This window comes from Pan paniscus, chromosome 16 (genome assembly GCF_029289425.2).
Source record: "Pan paniscus chromosome 16, NHGRI_mPanPan1-v2.0_pri, whole genome shotgun sequence".
Classification (NCBI taxonomy): Eukaryota; Metazoa; Chordata; class Mammalia; order Primates; family Hominidae; genus Pan; species Pan paniscus.
In genome coordinates, this window is record NC_073265.2 from 20,022,107 (window position 1) to 20,038,515 (window position 16,409).

Here is a 16,409-nt window from a genome sequence, read left to right on the forward strand (position 1 = left end):
CCCTGGATGAGGGTGGTAAGAAGGTTGGGGTCCTAGTCCAATGGGTTTAAGGTTCCTTTCACCTTGGAGCACCCAGGCTTGCTTGACCAGGGTGCCCACTGGCTGAGCACCTGCCTGGAATGGCCCAGTGGGGGTCTCCTCCTCCCTCCCAGGCCAGGGAGAGGGATGAAGCCGGGAAAGATGGCCCCCTCCCCCAGGAGAGCAGTGTCTGGCTCTCGGTGCAAGAGCCCCTTCTCTCCCAGGTGCTGGAAAAGGTCGTATTTTACTGATTTTCCCCTTCTCCCCATTCCCTCCTTCCTCTATCTGTAGGAGGCTTGCAGGTGTCCAGCTGTCCTCTCGCAGTAGACGCATGGTGGTCTCAGGAGCTAACATCGGCCCTTCTACAAGCCAGGGGGACACCAAACACTTGCCTGTCAATCAAGCTCCACTCAGCTGGGTTCAGACAAGCTCAGGGGCTACCCCAGGCTCAGCAGTGCCGACTATAGCCTTGTGCAGTTACTGCTGCACACACGTGAGGACACACAGGAAGGGTACGCATTTGGCACAAGCTTCCCATGGAAATACCTTCTCAAACCTGGAGCGGGGTGAGAATGTTGCAGCCCTGGGCCCCTCCTGAGTCAGAAGCTGGCTCAGCCCAGCGTTCACAGAGGCCAGCCTCCCAGAGCCTGAGAAGAGGCCTGCACCAGGCGTGGGCACAGAAGGATGCAGATTGTGCAACAGGAGCCAAGGGCTGGAGAGGCATTCTGGCGAGAGATTTGGAAAGCTTCTGGAACAGGGTGAAACATTCATCAGGTGACCCAGGGGATAGGCTCTCCAGGAAGGAGGCCCAGCTCCAGCAGTAGCCAGAGTTCTGGGCATGTTAGGACGGTGAGGTCCTAGCACGCGGGGGGCGGGGGGGCACAGGACAAGGTGTGCGGCAGTGTAGGAAGCCAGCTGGGGCACCCTGACCCTCCGGCCATGCCCTTCTGCTCCTGTGCAGGGGACAGCAGAGGGGAGCTTGGGGACTGACATCCCAAAGGCCTGGTCCCCTCCTTGCTCTCGCAGCCAGTCCTTGCTCTAGGACAGTGACCCATGTCTGCAGCCCGACCCAGCCCACCCACAGAGCCCGGCGTCCCAGAGCTGCTGGGGTGCACGGTGGTCGGGATGTGAGTGGCTGGGCAGTCCTCCGCAGGGCTGCTGCCAGGTATCAGCCTCGGAGGTTTCCCTGAAACAGAGCCAACGCCCCCCCAGACCTGGGCAGACCGCATGAGCGTAGGGGTCAGGGGACCGGGTCCCCCAGAGGTGTCAGAAAAATGCTCCCAGGAGGAGGACGCCAGGCTGCTGAGGCCTGTGGCTGACACCAGGGGGCAGGGCGGGGCGGCGGGGACAGCGTCCGGAGGAGGGAGCCGCCCAGACCTAGCCCGGGGGGGCGAACGAAGAGCGGGCGTGGTGGGCGCCTGCTAGCTCCGGCTCGCGGTGTTAGGCCTTGGGGACATCGCTCGGGGACAGGAGAGCCCCAGGCCCCCGCCGCCCCGAGCCGTGGCCGGGAAGGGGAACACAGTCCATGCGTGCGGCGCCCGACGGCCTCTCCCCGCACGCCCGAGCCCCAGTGCAGGCGGCGGCCCGGCCCCTTTGTGCCTGGAGTGTCACGCGCGGGCGCTCCTGCCGCCGCGCCTGGGAGAGGCCTCCGGCACCCCGGGCCCCTTTCCAAGCACAACAGCAGCCCTGCCGCGGCCCCGCGCTGACCCACTTTCCCTCCTGCCTCCTCAGCCCGAGGCCGAGAATCCAGCAGCCGCCGCCAAGCAGGTGCGAGCCGTCGGGCGGCGCGCGCGGGAGGCGGAGAGGATGGGCCCCTGAACCACCCCGCGCGCCCCACCTCAGCCTCCCGGGGCGAGCCAGGTTTCCGGGGCGGGGGCCGCGAGGAGGAGGAGGAGGGCAAGGCGGGGGAACGGGAGGAAGAGGACCCGGGGAGGGGGAGGGGGAGGGGGAGGCGGAGGGGAAGGGGGAGGCGGAGGGGGAGGGGCAGAAGAAGGGGGCAAGGAGGGCAGAGAGATGAGCGAGAAAGAAAGGAGGGGTGCGGGAAAGGAGGAGAGGAAGGAGCGGTGGGAGGAGGAGGAGGGGTGCGGGAGAGAAGGGCTGAGGGAGAGGCGGAGGGAAACCGCACCCCTGCCTCTTTCCTGGGCCGAGGCCAGCCGGGGAGGAAATGTTGAAATGGGCGAAGTGCACATCCGCCTCCAGGCCTAAGGGGTCTAGGGGTCAGGCCGCATCGACCCCGCCCTTCCCAGCCCTTCCTGCCAGACCTCTGCCTCCGATGGGCGAGCCCCGTTGCTGGGAGGCGGTTCACTATGGAGCCTGGACCCACCCCACAGTTCAGCCCGCCGGAGGCGTGTGCGCTTCCAGATGAGAGCACTTGTTCACTGAATGACCGTGCGTACTTGGGGGGACATCTGGCCCCAGAACCTCCAGGAGCAGGGTGGCTAATGCTGAGTGCCGTGGCCTGGCACTGGGAAGCGCCGGTCCTCAGTCCCTTTCCCTGCTCCTGGGCACCCCAGGCCCCTTGGGGCGTTCTTACACTGCCTGAGGCAGACCTGGAAGAGTCCCCTGTGCCAGGGCCGGGGCTTTGCCTGCTTGGTCCTTGTTCACCCCTGTGTATAGCTACTACCTATTACCTACCCACCTGTCCACAAGTGTCAGTGCCTGATGTAGGAAGTTACAGTAATTCACAAATAAATCTATCACAAAGGGACATGGATACTCACACTTCCTTCTTACCCCTACTTCCAGGCAGCCATTGTTAATGGGTGCGTGTGTACAGTTCTGGGCACATACCAACATGCACGGATGCGTGTTAACCTGCTTTGTATAGAAGAAACGGGGTCAGAATATCATAAAAAGAATTAATGGGTAATCAGTATTCATCAAATGCCAAGATCTTGGTCTGAGCACTTTGCAAATATTAATTTAATCACCACGAACCTCAGTAAAGTTTATTACTATTACTCGCATTTTTCAGATGAGGCGCCTAAGGCACAGAGAGGTTAAGTAGCCTGCCCAGGATCACATAGCTACTAAGTACAGAAGTCAGAATTTGAGCCTGACTCCAGAGCTCATAAGGTTAACAACGAGGCCTCCCACTTTTATATGCGTATTATTCCATGAATTACTGTTTACACTAAGAATATGTTCTTTTCTGCAACCAATGGAAGATTCCTAGAAGAGGAACTGCTGGCTATGTGGCATTGAGATTTTTCTTTTTCTTTTTTTTTCTGAGATGGAGTCTAGCTCTTTCGCCCAGGCTGGAGTGCAGTGGCACGATCTCAGCTCACTGCAACCTCCGCCTCCTGGGTTCAAGCGGTTCTCCTGCCTCAGCCTCCCAAATATCTAGGATTACAGGCCTGCCACTATGCCCAGCTAATTTTTGTATTTTAAGTAGAGATAGGGTTTCACTGTGTTGGCCAGGCTGGTCTTGAACTCCTCACATCGTGATCCACCCGCCTCGACCTCCCAAAGTTCTGGGATTACGAGCATGAGCCACCACGCCCGGCCGTGTGTTTGAGATTCCTAGAGACATTAGTAAAACCCTCCAAAAGAGTGGGGACCTTACACCAGCCTGCCCGTTCAAGCTCCACACTGGACCTCCACCTCCCCAACCCCCACCCCCGCCCCACCAGAAAAGGACCCTCCATCCCCTTCAGGTCATAGAGTGAGGAAGAGGGAAGCTTCAACAGGCCCATTATGGCCCTGGTAATGGGCACGGTGACATTTGGGCAGAGAACCCCAGGGCCCTGCATCTGCAGACCTGGGACACGCAGAGAATGTCCAATGGGGGTGCTAGTGGCATTGCCTGGCCATGACTCTGTCCAGCTGTGGCATCATGTCCCATGGCCAAAGTGTCTGAGCAAGCCTGCTTCTGCCATTGACCTAGGGAGGCCTCTTGACACCTGCTCATTTTCCAAGCCTGTTCCTCCTGCATCCTCAAGATTCGGAGTGCCCTCCAAAATAAGATCTTTTTCTGTAGTTGTTACTATGGGTTAAGAACCCTCCTGTCTGATACATACAACTGATTACAAACTTTTAATTTTTGCCAATCTGATAAGCAAAAAAAAAGAAAGTAGTTCATGGATTTAGTTTACATTTCCTTTTTAATAGGGAGGTTGGGTAGAGACTTCTTGGTTTGCTCATGCCTGTAATCCTAGCACTTTGGGAGGCTAAGGTAGGAAGATCGCTTGAACTCAGGAATTCAAGCCAACCTGGGCAACATAGCAAGACCTCACCTCCACTAAAGGGAAAAAACAATCCATGTTCTTTTCTTCCAGCCCAACAGATCTGTGGCTGGGCAGCAGCTGCTGAGCTCAGCTACAATTCCAGCCTGCTTTACAGTTAGGCTTGTCCACAGGACCAAGTTCTCAGTGACAGAGTAAGAGCAGACCTGTGATAGGAGCCTCTTCTGTACCTGGGCCTCCAAGCTGCCTAGAATCTGGCTGTGGCAGTGCCCAAGGGGAGGCGAGCAGCAGGAGAGGAGGGTCCTGGGGTTTGGGGGGACCAGGAGGAGCAGAGCTGCTGCTCAGCTCAGACCCAGAACCTGAGAAAGAAAGAGCGATGGCTCATTTTATGTGTTAACTTAAATATCTGGCCACATCGCTCAGATATTTGATTAGACACTATTCTAGATGTTTTTATGAAAGTATTGATTAATTGATTGATTGATTGAGACAGTCTCACTCTGTTGCCCAGGCTGGAGTGCGGTGGCACAATCTTGGCTTACTGCAACCTCCACCTCCCAGGTTCAAGTGATTCTCGTGCCTCAGCCTCCCAAGTAGCTGGGATTACAGGCATGTGCCACCATGCCTGGCTAATTTTTGTATTTTTAGTAGAGATGGGGTTTCACCATGTTGGCCAGGCTGGTCTCCTGACCTGAAGTGATCTGCCCACCTTGGCCTCCCAAAGTGCTGGGATTACAGGCCTGAGCTACCACAACCGGTGAAAGTACTTTTTAAGATAAGATTAGCATTTAAATCAGAAGATTTTGAGTAAAGCAGATTATTCTCCACAATGTGGGCAGATCTCATCCCATCAGCTGAAGACCTTAAGAGAAAAGAGACTGACCTGCTGTGAGCAAGGAGGAATTCTGCTGGCCAACTGCTTGTGAACTCCAACTTGTAATATCGGTCTCCAGCCTACCGGCTTACTCTGCAGATTTTGGATTTGCCAGGCCTCCACAACCGCAGAAGCCAATTCCTTAAAATAAATCCCTTACAACAGTTCCCTAAAATAAATTCTTCAAAATTCCTTAAAATAAATGTGTGTGCATGTGTGTCTGTATATATATATAGCCTATGTAATGTCTAATATAGATCTATAATATATATTAGATAAATATACACATACTTATCATATATATATGTGTGTGTGGGTGTTTCTCCTATTGGTTGTGTTCTCTGAAGAACCTAATACAGAAACAGATCTGTTTATTCTTCTAGCCTCTGTATCATCAGGCCTCTTTTTTAGAGCAGGTGAGCTTTACCCTAACTAATTCAGAGGTTGATTCGTTTTCATGCATGTAGATACTTGTCATTTAGCTTCTATTATCTGCCTGTATTTTAAGGTTCTTTGTCTTAAAATGTTATGACTCCAGGAATGTAATATATTAAGTATATTAACCTTTTGACTATTATATATCTTGCAAACATCTTGTAATCAGTCACTTGTCTCTTTATTTTATTTGGAGTGGCTTTCAACCTAGAGCAGTGGTCCCCAAACCCGGGGCTGCAGACTATTCCCTGTCTGTGGTTTGTTAAGAACCAGGCTACGTAGCAGAAGATGAGTAGCAGGCGCGGGAGCATGACCACCTGAGCTCCGCCTCCTGTCAGACCAGCAGCGACATTAGATTCTCATAGGAGCACAAACCCTATTGTGAACTGTGCGTATGAGGGATCTAGGTTGCACATTCCTTAAAAGACTCTTAATGCCTGATGATCTGAGGTGGAACAGGTTCACCCTGAAACCATGCCCCGCTCAGCCCGGGTCTGTGGAAAAATTGTCTTCCATGAAACTGGTCCCTGGTGCCAAAAAGGCTGGGGACTGCTGACCTAGAAGATATATTAGTTATGACTCTTGGTGCATACTCGTGACAGAAATCCCACTCAACCTAGTATAATGCAGAGGACAGTTCACTGAGCAACTCAAATAATTGCCACTTTTACAATATTGAAGCTTCCTATGGGAAACATAATATATCTCTCAATTTATGTCCTTTAATATGATTAAACATTTTTCTTCATGTAGGTTCTCCAGAATTTTGGTTATGCCTATGCCTAGATTATTTATGATTGTTGTTGGTATTGCAAATGTCCTCTCCTATTGATTATTTAATGGTATCTATGGAAAGTATTGATTTTTGTGTATTTGCTCTGTGCCCACTTACCATCTAACTGGTTGTTATATTTTATTGAACCTTTCAAAGGATATGAATTATGCTGATTTTAATGTCTTCTTCTGATTCCTGCATTATTATCCTGTTTTCTCCAGGGTTCTGTCTACTTCTTCTGCAGGCTGTTGGTTTCCTTCAAATGTCTGGGGATTCTTGATTGTCTGATCCCATTTGTAAATGAACGTCCAGAGAGTGGTTTTCAAAGTGAGATCCATGGACCCCTAAGGGTTCTTAAGACTCTTTCTGGGTGTCTGCAAAGCCAAAACTATTTAATAGGAATAAAAAAGACTTGTTTTTCCTAATGGGTGTTCAGGTGCTCACTTCAGCAGCACATATACAAATGGGTGTTCAGTGGAGTTTTCCAGAGTCTACATGATGTGTGTTATCACTACAGCTTGAAAGAAGGAGGTATGAAAATCCAGCTGTTGGCTGGGCATGGCGGCTCCTGCCTGTAATCCCAACACTTTGGGAGGCTGAGGCAGACAGACCACTTGAGGTCAGGAGTTTGAGACCAGCCTGGCCAACATGGTGAAACCCCATCTCTACTAAAAAAAAAAAAAAAAAAAAAAAGCTAGGCGTGGTGGTGCATTCCTGTAATCCCAGCTACTTGGGAGGCTGAGGCAGGAGGATTGCTTGAACTGGGAGGCAGAGGTTGCAGTGAGCCAAGATTGTGCCACTGCATTGCAGCCTGGGTGTCAGAGTGAGACTCTGTCTCAATAAATAAATTTAAAAAATTAAATACATAAAAATACATAAAAATTAAATGCATAAATACATAAAAATAAAAAAATACAACAACAAAAAAGAAAATCCAGCTATTAAGCCAGACATTGGGGAGTTTTTTTGTTTTGTTTTGTTTTGTTTTGAGACAGAGTTTCACTCTTGTTGCCCGGGCTGCAATGCAGTGGCACCATCTCAACTCACTGCAACCTCTGCCTCCCGGGTTCAAGCGGTTCTTCTGTCTCAGCCTCCTGAGTAGCTGGGATTACAGCCACGCACCACCACACCTGGCTAATTTTCTGTATTTTTGGTAAAGATGGGGTTTCACCATGTTGGTCAGGCTGGTCTCAAACTCCCGACCTCAGGTGACTCGCCCGCCTCGGCCTCCCAAAGTGCTGGGATTACAGGCGTGAGCCACCACACCCAGCATGTATAAGTGTTATTTATGTTAACATGCCATTATTATTATTTTAAGATAAATGAATATTTATTTTTTTTCCACTTGAACTTCTACTACCGTAAATATTGATAGATAAACTCATATGAATGAAAGCCCGCTGAGACCCTCAGCCATTTCTAAGAGGGTGAAGGGTTCCTGAATGCAGTGTGTTTGTGATCTGTCAGTCTCAACCAATCATTCTTGCTGTGCAGAGTAGTTCTTGCACACAACTAAACCACCACTGTCTGGCAACCCTGGCACCACTGGGCACTTGTGGTCATGGAGACAGGCCAGGACGTTGCAAAGGCAGAGTGCCTTCCTGGGCCTCTCATCTGGGCCACTCTCCCTGTCAGTGTGGCTGACAGTGCCTGGCAGTCACCTGGGCGGGCCCCTGCTTCTCTCTTTGGGCCAGTGTTGGCTCTGGAGGCTCCCGGTGCATCTTTGTCTTCAGTCTGAATGCTGCACTCAGACTTTACCCTGGGGACAGGCAGGACACTGCCTCAGCCACCTGGGTAGCCCTTTGTGTGATTACCGCATCCAAGCTCCATGACTCATTCCTTCTCCACTGCCCCCACCCTACCCCATTTCCAGACTTGAAATGGTCTCCCACCTGCAGGCCATTGGCTCTATTGCGTTTCACCATGAATCTGATCTCCTCTGCTTTATATCTTCCAGAAATTCTCCAATGTTCTAGTCTGTTGGTGGCATTTTTCCTGGTTTTCAAGGATTTCTAAGTGTTTTTATATTTATCCTACTACATCAGAGGGTGGGGGAGATAGGTAGGAGAGGTGCAGTTGAGCCTGGAACAATGTGAGGGTTGGAGAGCCAACCCCTCACGCAGTCAGAGCTTGTATAACTTCAGGCTCCCTCCAAACTTAACTAATAAATAGCCTACTGTTAACTGGAAGCCTTACTGGTAACATTAAAAAATCAGTTAACACGTACTTTGTATGTGTATTTATACTGTATTCTTACAATAAACTAAGCTAGGGAAAATAAAATGTCATTAAGAATATCATAAGAGAAAGCATTTACTAAGTGGAAGTGGATTATCATAGAAGTCTTCATCCTCGTTGTCTTCACGTTGAGTGGCTGAGGAGGAGGGGCTGGTCTTGCTGCCTCAGGGTGGCAGAGAGGAAGACATGGAGGAAGTGGGAAGGGAGGCAGGAGAGGCAGGGACACTTGGTGTAACTCTGATTGAAAAACATCCCTGTGGGTGGACCTGCACAGTTTGAACCTGCGTTGTTCAAGGGTCCGCTGTGCTTGAAAGTGTTTAGTCAGCAGTCCTGAACGACATGTAAACAATGGTTGAATGAAGGAGCAAGGGAGCCTAAGGGTGGGGAGAGGCGGGTGTCGGCAAGGACCTTCCTCCAAGACAGGGTTGTTGCGAGGGGCAAATGGTGACTGATGATCCACAAGAAGGCGTACCTGTGTGACAGCACCTGTAAGCTAGGTGGGATCAGTGCGGCCTGTCGTCTGCTGTTGTCATGTGGAGCTCAGCAAACGGTGGGAGTCCTAGGGGACAACATACACAGCTTAGCAGCAGGTGCCCCTCTCTTCGGGCCTAATTTAGCCAATGGGAGTTTAATTTAGCCACGGGGGCGTAACTGCTAGAAGCAAAGAGAAGAAAAAAACCTGATGCCCTCACCGCCTTCCAATCCTGACTCTTTAGGAAAAGCCTGGATCTCCGCGACATCTCCAGAGCGCCTGGCCAAGCGTGAGAAGGCGGGGTGTAGCCGGGGTGTGTGTGTCGGGGGGTGGCAGGATGCTCCCCAGAGGCGGAGAGCGGCGCGTGGGGGGTGCTGCAGGCGGCCTGGGAGTTTGGGGGCGCCGCCCTTCCTCCTGCCTTGGGCCCAACCGGTGGATACTGTCGAGTTTGTTGTGGTCCCCTTCTTAGGAAAAGCACAGAGAGCCCTTTAAAGATATTGACCTGACAGCAGCAGGGGGCCCAGGGTGACCACGGAGCAAATCAGGGAAAGGAAACTTAGGTCGCCACACATTTGATTTAAAAGAAAATAACTTCCCTCCTGAAGCAGGGGCTGGGGTAGGTGCCCTGTCACAGGCACAGAACCAGAGAGAACCCTTGCCGCTGCTCCGGAATGTCGGGCCACACCCTCCGGATATGGGAAAGGCTTTCTTCTCTATTTCAAATGACCCTGTTTCGCCTTTTTTAGATACAAATGTTTATTTGGTCTGACTTTGAAATACCTCGGAGCAGCTGAAATAATTGAAGGCAGCCCTGTAAGAAGCAGCACTTCCAGACCTTCTCACAGGCAAACCCTCTGCTGGGACCGCCAAAGGCCCCCGCGAGACACCTGAGGGGCAGCACAGCCCCTCCCTCCCTGTGCCGTGCTGGCCGTGCCGCAGCTGGTCACCCGCACGAGGACCTCGAGATTGCCCTGCAGACTGGCACCTCTCGAGGGAAGTGATCGCAGCTGCCATGGAGCCAGCATTTGTCGGGGACCTGGCACGCAGGCCACCGGCTCTGGGAGAGGGCTGAGGAGCCGTGGGGCTCACGTTTCAGGGATTAGCTTGTGTAACTTGACTTGTTCCCCCAAATTCTACAAGTACAGAGAATATGCAAAAATCTGTGAGAGAAACAACCTTCTGCAGCTCGTTCTTGTGGGGATTAAATTAGTAAGATGCCTAGAAAATACGATTCAGAAGGAGTGTGGGTGCGTGTGGCTTGGTGCTGGGTGGGCTCCACTCACCACCCTCCCTCCGCACCTGTCCGAGGCATTTGAACCAGAGCAACTCCATTTCGAATAGCGGCCGGTAAAATAAGGCTAAGACCTACTGGGCTGCATTCCCAGATGGTTAAGGCATTCTAAGTCACAGGATGAGATATGAGGTCGGCACAAGATACAGGTCATAAAGACCTTGCTGATGAAACAGGCTGCAGTAAAGAAGCCGGCTAAAACCCAAAATGGCAACAAGATGTGTCCTCTGGTGGTCCTCACTGCTACACTCCCACCAGCACCATGACAGTTTACAAATGCCATGGCAACATCAGGAAGTTACCCTATATGGTCTGAAAAGAGGAAGCACGAATAATCCACCTCCTGTTTAGCATATCATCGAGAACTAACCATAAAAATGGGCAACCCACAGCCCTTGGGGCTGCTCTGTCTATGGAGTAGCCGTTCTTTTACCCCTTTACTTTCCTAATAAACTTATTTTCACTTTATTCTGTGGACTCGCCCTGAATTCTTTCTTGCCTAAAATCCAAGAACCATCTCTTGGGGTCTGGATCGGGACCACTTTCCTGTAACACACCCACTGAGAAGTGCTTGCTGATGTGAGGGTTCACAGTGTCAGGGGCTGCCGTAGTGTCACCCCATTCTACAGATGAGAAAACAGCATCAGAGTTTTTTTTTTGTTGTTGTTGTTGTTTTTTGAGATGGAGTCTCACTCTTTCCCCCAGGCTGAAGTGCAGTGGCGTGGTCTTGGTTCACTGTAACCTCCACCTTCTGGTTTCAAGCGATTCTCCTGCCTCAGCCTCCCGGAGTAGCTGGGATTACAGGTGCCCGCCACGCCCGGCTAATTTTTGTATTTTTGGTAGAGACGGGGTTTCACCGTGTTGGCTAGGTTCGTCTCAAACTCCTGACCTCGTGATCCGTGGGCCTCTGCCTCCCAAACTGCTGGGATTACAGCCGTGAGCATCAGAGTTTTTAAGTCAGAACTGGAGCCTGAGCCCGACAGGTGACACAACCCGGCCTTCCCTGAGGGCAGCTGGCACGCCGCAAAAGGTCGCCAAGCTCTCCCTCTTCCGGTGTGAGGTGTAGCTCGCCGGTGCGTATGCACCGGGGGGGTCCTCTATTTTGCTCGGTTTTGCCTGGGACCATGTGCTCTGTGTGCTGCGTCATGGTCTCCAAAGTGGATCTCGGTAGGCACAGCTGGACTTGGTCCTCAGTTGCCTGCTGTGCCCTGCTGGAGATCTTTTTGCACGGGCCATTCCCCCTCGCAGTTGCCTTCCCTCCCCCGGTCCTGGCTGGCTCCCACTCGTGGCCGGGGCTCAGGCAGGATTCTCTACTAGACTCAGCAAGGCACCTGCAGTGGGCCTGTAATAGGAGGGAGTGGTGGGTCTGGAGTTGGTTCCTTCCAGTGGGATTGTAGTCTTGCTGATTTTGAGAATGGAGCCCCAGACCTTCCTGGTGTTACAGCTCTCAAAAAAGGCAAGGACCCAAAAGGTGAGCAGCAGCAAGAGCTATCGTGAAGAGCAAAAGAACAAAGCTTCCACACCATGGAAGAAGACCCCAGCAGGTTGCCTCTGCTGGCTCCGTGTGGAGAGGGGTTGGGGGGGAGGCAGCTTTTATTCCCTTATTTGTCCCCGCCCATGTCCTGTTCCTGTCCTATCAGAATGCCCTCTTCTCAATCCTCCCTGCGATTGGTTACTTTTAGAATCCTGCTGATTGGTCCATTTTACAGAGTGCTGATTGGTATGTTTTACAAATCTCTTGCTAGCTACAGAGCACTGATCGGTGAGTTTTTACACAGCACTGATTGGTGCATTTTACAATCCCTTGCTAGCTACAGAGCACTGATTGGTGCGTTTTACAATCCTAGCTACGGAGTGCTGATTGGTTCGTTTTACAATCCTCTTGTAAGACAGAAAAGTTCTCCAACTTCCCAGTGGACCCAGGAAGTCCCGCTGGCTTCACCTTTCAGTGGGACTGTGTTTGGGAGACAATTCCACTCAGGCATAGTGGCCCGATCATGGGGTGCAAAGCTGGGGGCCAGACAGCCTTCCAGGTGGTGACTTTTACTATACTGGGGATGTGGCTTTATGGAGCTATGCTGGCCCACTCCCTCCAGAAGGAGCCTGATGGGTCAAAGATGGAAACCAAAAAAATACTGGAAGAAAATGATTAAAAACAAAAAACGAACAAAACAAAACTGTTGGCCAGTTGCGGTGGCTTAAGCCTGTAATCCCAGCACTTTGGGAGGCCAAGGCAGTCAGATCATTTGAGGTCAGAAGTTTGAGATCACCCCAACAAACTGATGAAATTCTGACTCTACTAAAAATACAAAAGTCAGCTGGGCATGGTGGCGTGCTTGTAGTCCCAGCTACTCAGGAGGCTGAGGCAGGAGGATCACTTGAACCCAGAAGGTGGAGGCTGCAGTGAGCCAAGATTGTGCCACTGCAGTCCAGCCTGGGTGACAGAACAAGACTCTGTCTCAAACACACACGCACACACACACACACACACACCCCTGTAATCTTGCAAAGGGGTGAACTCTTAAATGATCTTGCAAAACCCTGTGGCCATAAACAACATAATTGATTTATTCTACCAGATAAGAAAAAAAATATATCTGCATGGCAGAAAACATCCTGCTTAAAGTTAAAAAAAAAAAAAGATAAACAGAAAAAAATTATGGCACATTTGTAAGATGGAATTTACCCTGCAGTCATGAAAAAGAATAAGGTATACTTATGTCTATGTGAAAACAGAATCACATGCATAATAATATATGCAACTTATGTCACAGGCAAAGGGCCACTAAAAATCAAAGAGAAAGAAATCCAACAACTGAATTGGAAAATGGGCAATGGGAAGAAATCCTTCCCAGAAAAGAAAAATGCCTCTAAACATTCAAAAATATGCTGACTGTCATCACAATAACAGAAACGCAAACTGAAATATCAATGAAATCCTACTTTCTGCCATCAGATCAGCAAGTTCCAAACTTTGACAATCGCCTCTCAAGTGAGCTGAAGGGACATGCTCCATGGGGGAATGTAGTCACATTTACCAGAACTGCACACATATGTGCTCTGGCCCAGCAAGCCCACTTCAGAGTCTTGTCAAGACATGTAATACAGAGGCTCATCAAAGCATTGTAGTGATTGGAAAAGGATAGGAACAACTTAAGCACTATCAAGATTAATTACATCACATCCCTAGGTCTGCATTACCATGCAGTCATTAAAAAAGAGGGAGGTGGCCATGTGTGTTGGCTCTCGAGGTGTAATCCCAGCACTTTGGGAGGCTGAGGCAGATGGATCACTTGAAGTCAGGAGTTCGAGACCAGCCTGACCAACATGGTGAAACCCCATCTGTGCTAAAAAATACAAAAACTAGCCAGGTGTGGTGGCGGGCACCTGTAATCCTGGCTACTTGGGAGGCTGAGGCAGGAGAATCACTTGAACCCGGAAGGCAGAGTTTACAGTGAGCCAACATCACGCCCCTGCACTCCAGCCTGGATAACTCTGAGTGAAACTTCAGAGTGAAACTCCGTCTAAAAAAAAAAAAAAAAAAAAAAGAAGGAGGTATATTTAGGTCTATGAAACACAGCAATCTTCAGAGTATATTGTTTCATGAAAAAGAGGAAGCTAGAGGGTATGTGTATAGATTTATCTCATTTGTTCGAATGAGTGTATGTGTGTGTGCACACAGAAACTCCTGGTAGGATGCATAAAATATGGACGTTAGCGTGTTTTCTCTGGTGCTATGAACTGAATGTTTGTGTACTCCTCCCCCCAAATTCATATGTAGAAATTTTCAGCCCCAGTGCGATGGCATTAGGAGGTGGGACCCTTGGGAGTTTAGGTCAAGAGGATGGAGACCCCAAGCTCTCTTCCTCTTTCCCTGCCATGTGGCCATCTGCGACCTGAAGAGAGCCCTCCCCAGGACCTGACCATACTGGCACCTTGATCTGGGACTTCCAGCCTCCTGAACTATGAGAAATAAATACCTGCTATTTATAAGCCACCCAGTCTATGGTCCTTTGTCATAGCAGCCTGAGCTGACTGAGACTGTCAGGTAAGTGGCCTGGGGTCTGGGGTGGTAGCATTCCTATTGTCTCCTTTATTCTGTTGGAATGTTTGACTCCAAGCATAAAGGACATTTTTAGTTCTTTTGTTTTTTTGGGTTTTTTTTTGAGATGGAGTCTCACTCTGTCACCCACGCTAGGGTGCAATGGTACAATCTCCACTGCAACCTCTGCCTCCTGGGTTCAAGCAATTTTCCTGCCTCAGCCTCCCGAGTAGCCAGGATTACAGGCGCCTGCCACCATGCTCAGCTAATTTTTGAATTTTTTGTAGAGATGGGGTTTCACCATGTTGGCCAGGCTGGTTTTGAACTCCTGACCTTAGGTGATCCACCCACCTTGGCATCACAAAGTGCTGGGATTACAGGCGTGAGCCACCATGCCCGGCCATTTTAAGTTTTTTAAAACAGTCAAAGCCATGCCTTGGGGAGGCTGCAGTCTGGCTCTGTCCCACCCTTGCCTGCTGCTGGTTGGAAGTGGGGCCAGCCCAGCTGCTCCTTGGGTCAGGGTCTACAAGGCCAGCCCTGGAAAGGCAGATCCACAACACAGCCAGTGCAGCACCAGGAAGGGTGCCCTGGGCTGAAGTCTGCATGGGGCAGCAGAGGCAGAGCCTGCCAGACCTGCAGACATTTCTGCAGTTGATTATGTTCTTACTTGTCCCTAAGATGAGCACTTACCTAGGCATAGCTGATGCCCTCTGGTGGGGCGGGGTGGGGGGGGGGTGTCCCAAATCTGATGCTGGAGCAGCAGAGGATCCCCTGTGGGTAGAGACCAACAGGCAGGCTCTGTGCCGTGGGCTGGCTGGTGTACCCAGGAGACCTCAGCTCACACCCTCCTGGGAAGGACTGCCGGCCACTTCATAGGTGGAGCACAGAGGTGCTGGCTCCACCCCCTGTGTGTGGGTGGCACTCTGTAGTCACCAGCCTGGCTGTCTGCCTCCGTGTTCCAGGCATGGTCTCAATGGCCTCAGACCCTCCCTCCTGAGCCTGGTTAAGAAGCAAAGCACCCTGCAGTAGAGGACACTCTTCTTAGGAGGAGGCGGCAATTCTCACTAATAAGTGCTTTTCTTCTACCACATCATGTACATTAAGTGTTTTTTTTTTTGTTTTGCTTTTTTGTTTTTTTGTTTTGTTTTTGTTTTTGTTTTTTTGGATACAGAGTCTTGCTCTGTTGCCCAGGCTGGAGTGCAGCGGTGCAATCTTTGCTCACTGGACCCTCCGTCTCCCGGGTTCAAGCGATTCTCCTGCCTCAGCCTCCTGAGTAGCTGGAACTACAGGTGTGCGCCACCACACCCAGCTAATTTTTGTATATTTAGTAGAGACAGACAGGGTTTCACCATGTTGGCCAGGCTGGTCTCGAACTCCTGACCTCAAGTGATCTGCCTGCCTCGCCCTCCTAAGTGCATATTTTTCTTTTTTTTTTTTTTTTGAGACAGAGTCTCGCTCTGTCACTAGGCTGGAGTGCAGTGGTGCCATCTCGGCTCACTGCAACCTCTGCCTCCCGGGTTCAAGCGATTCTCCTGCCTCAGCCTCATGAGTAGCTGGGATTACACACGTGCGCCACCAAACCCAGCTAATTTTTGTATTTTTAGTAGAGACGGGGTTTCACCATGTTGCCCAGGATGGTCTAGATCTCTTGACCTTGTGATCCACCTGCCTCGGCCTCCCAAAGTGCTGGGATTACAGGCATGAGCCACCGCGCCTGGCCATGTATATTTTTCTAAATAGACACCTGACCGTGCTTAGGTCATCCATCAAAATTCCCTAGCACTTGCTGGCTTCCCTGAATTCAGCTGAATTGCGCGTGCCCACTGCTGCCGCATAACCTGTGGCGGGCACAGCCATGGGATAAAGCGGGCAGTGTGCACACATTCCCCGCACAGTCTGTGGCCTGGCCAAGCCCCTGGGCATTTGAGGCTCCAGGCAAGGCTTCGTGTCCTGACAGTTTTGGGTAGGGGCACGAGGTGGGTGAGCCCGGATCCCAGCAGCAGGCATGGCTCCCTGGGTTTTCATGTCATCTGTGCCCCCTTCTACCAGGATCCTGCAGCAGCTGAAGGGAGACCCCTCT

General features: G+C 50.9%; 1 long non-coding RNA gene across 1 annotated transcript; it reads left to right on the top strand.

The window, feature by feature from the left end:
• Positions 1-380: 380 nt before the first annotated feature.
• LOC117975981 (uncharacterized) lies at positions 381-10,755 on the top strand. Its single transcript, XR_004666445.3, has 3 exons — positions 381-1,785; positions 5,042-9,285; positions 9,743-10,755. It is a non-coding gene; the product is annotated as an uncharacterized LOC117975981 (long non-coding RNA).
• The last annotated feature ends 5,654 nt before the right edge of the window (positions 10,756-16,409 follow it).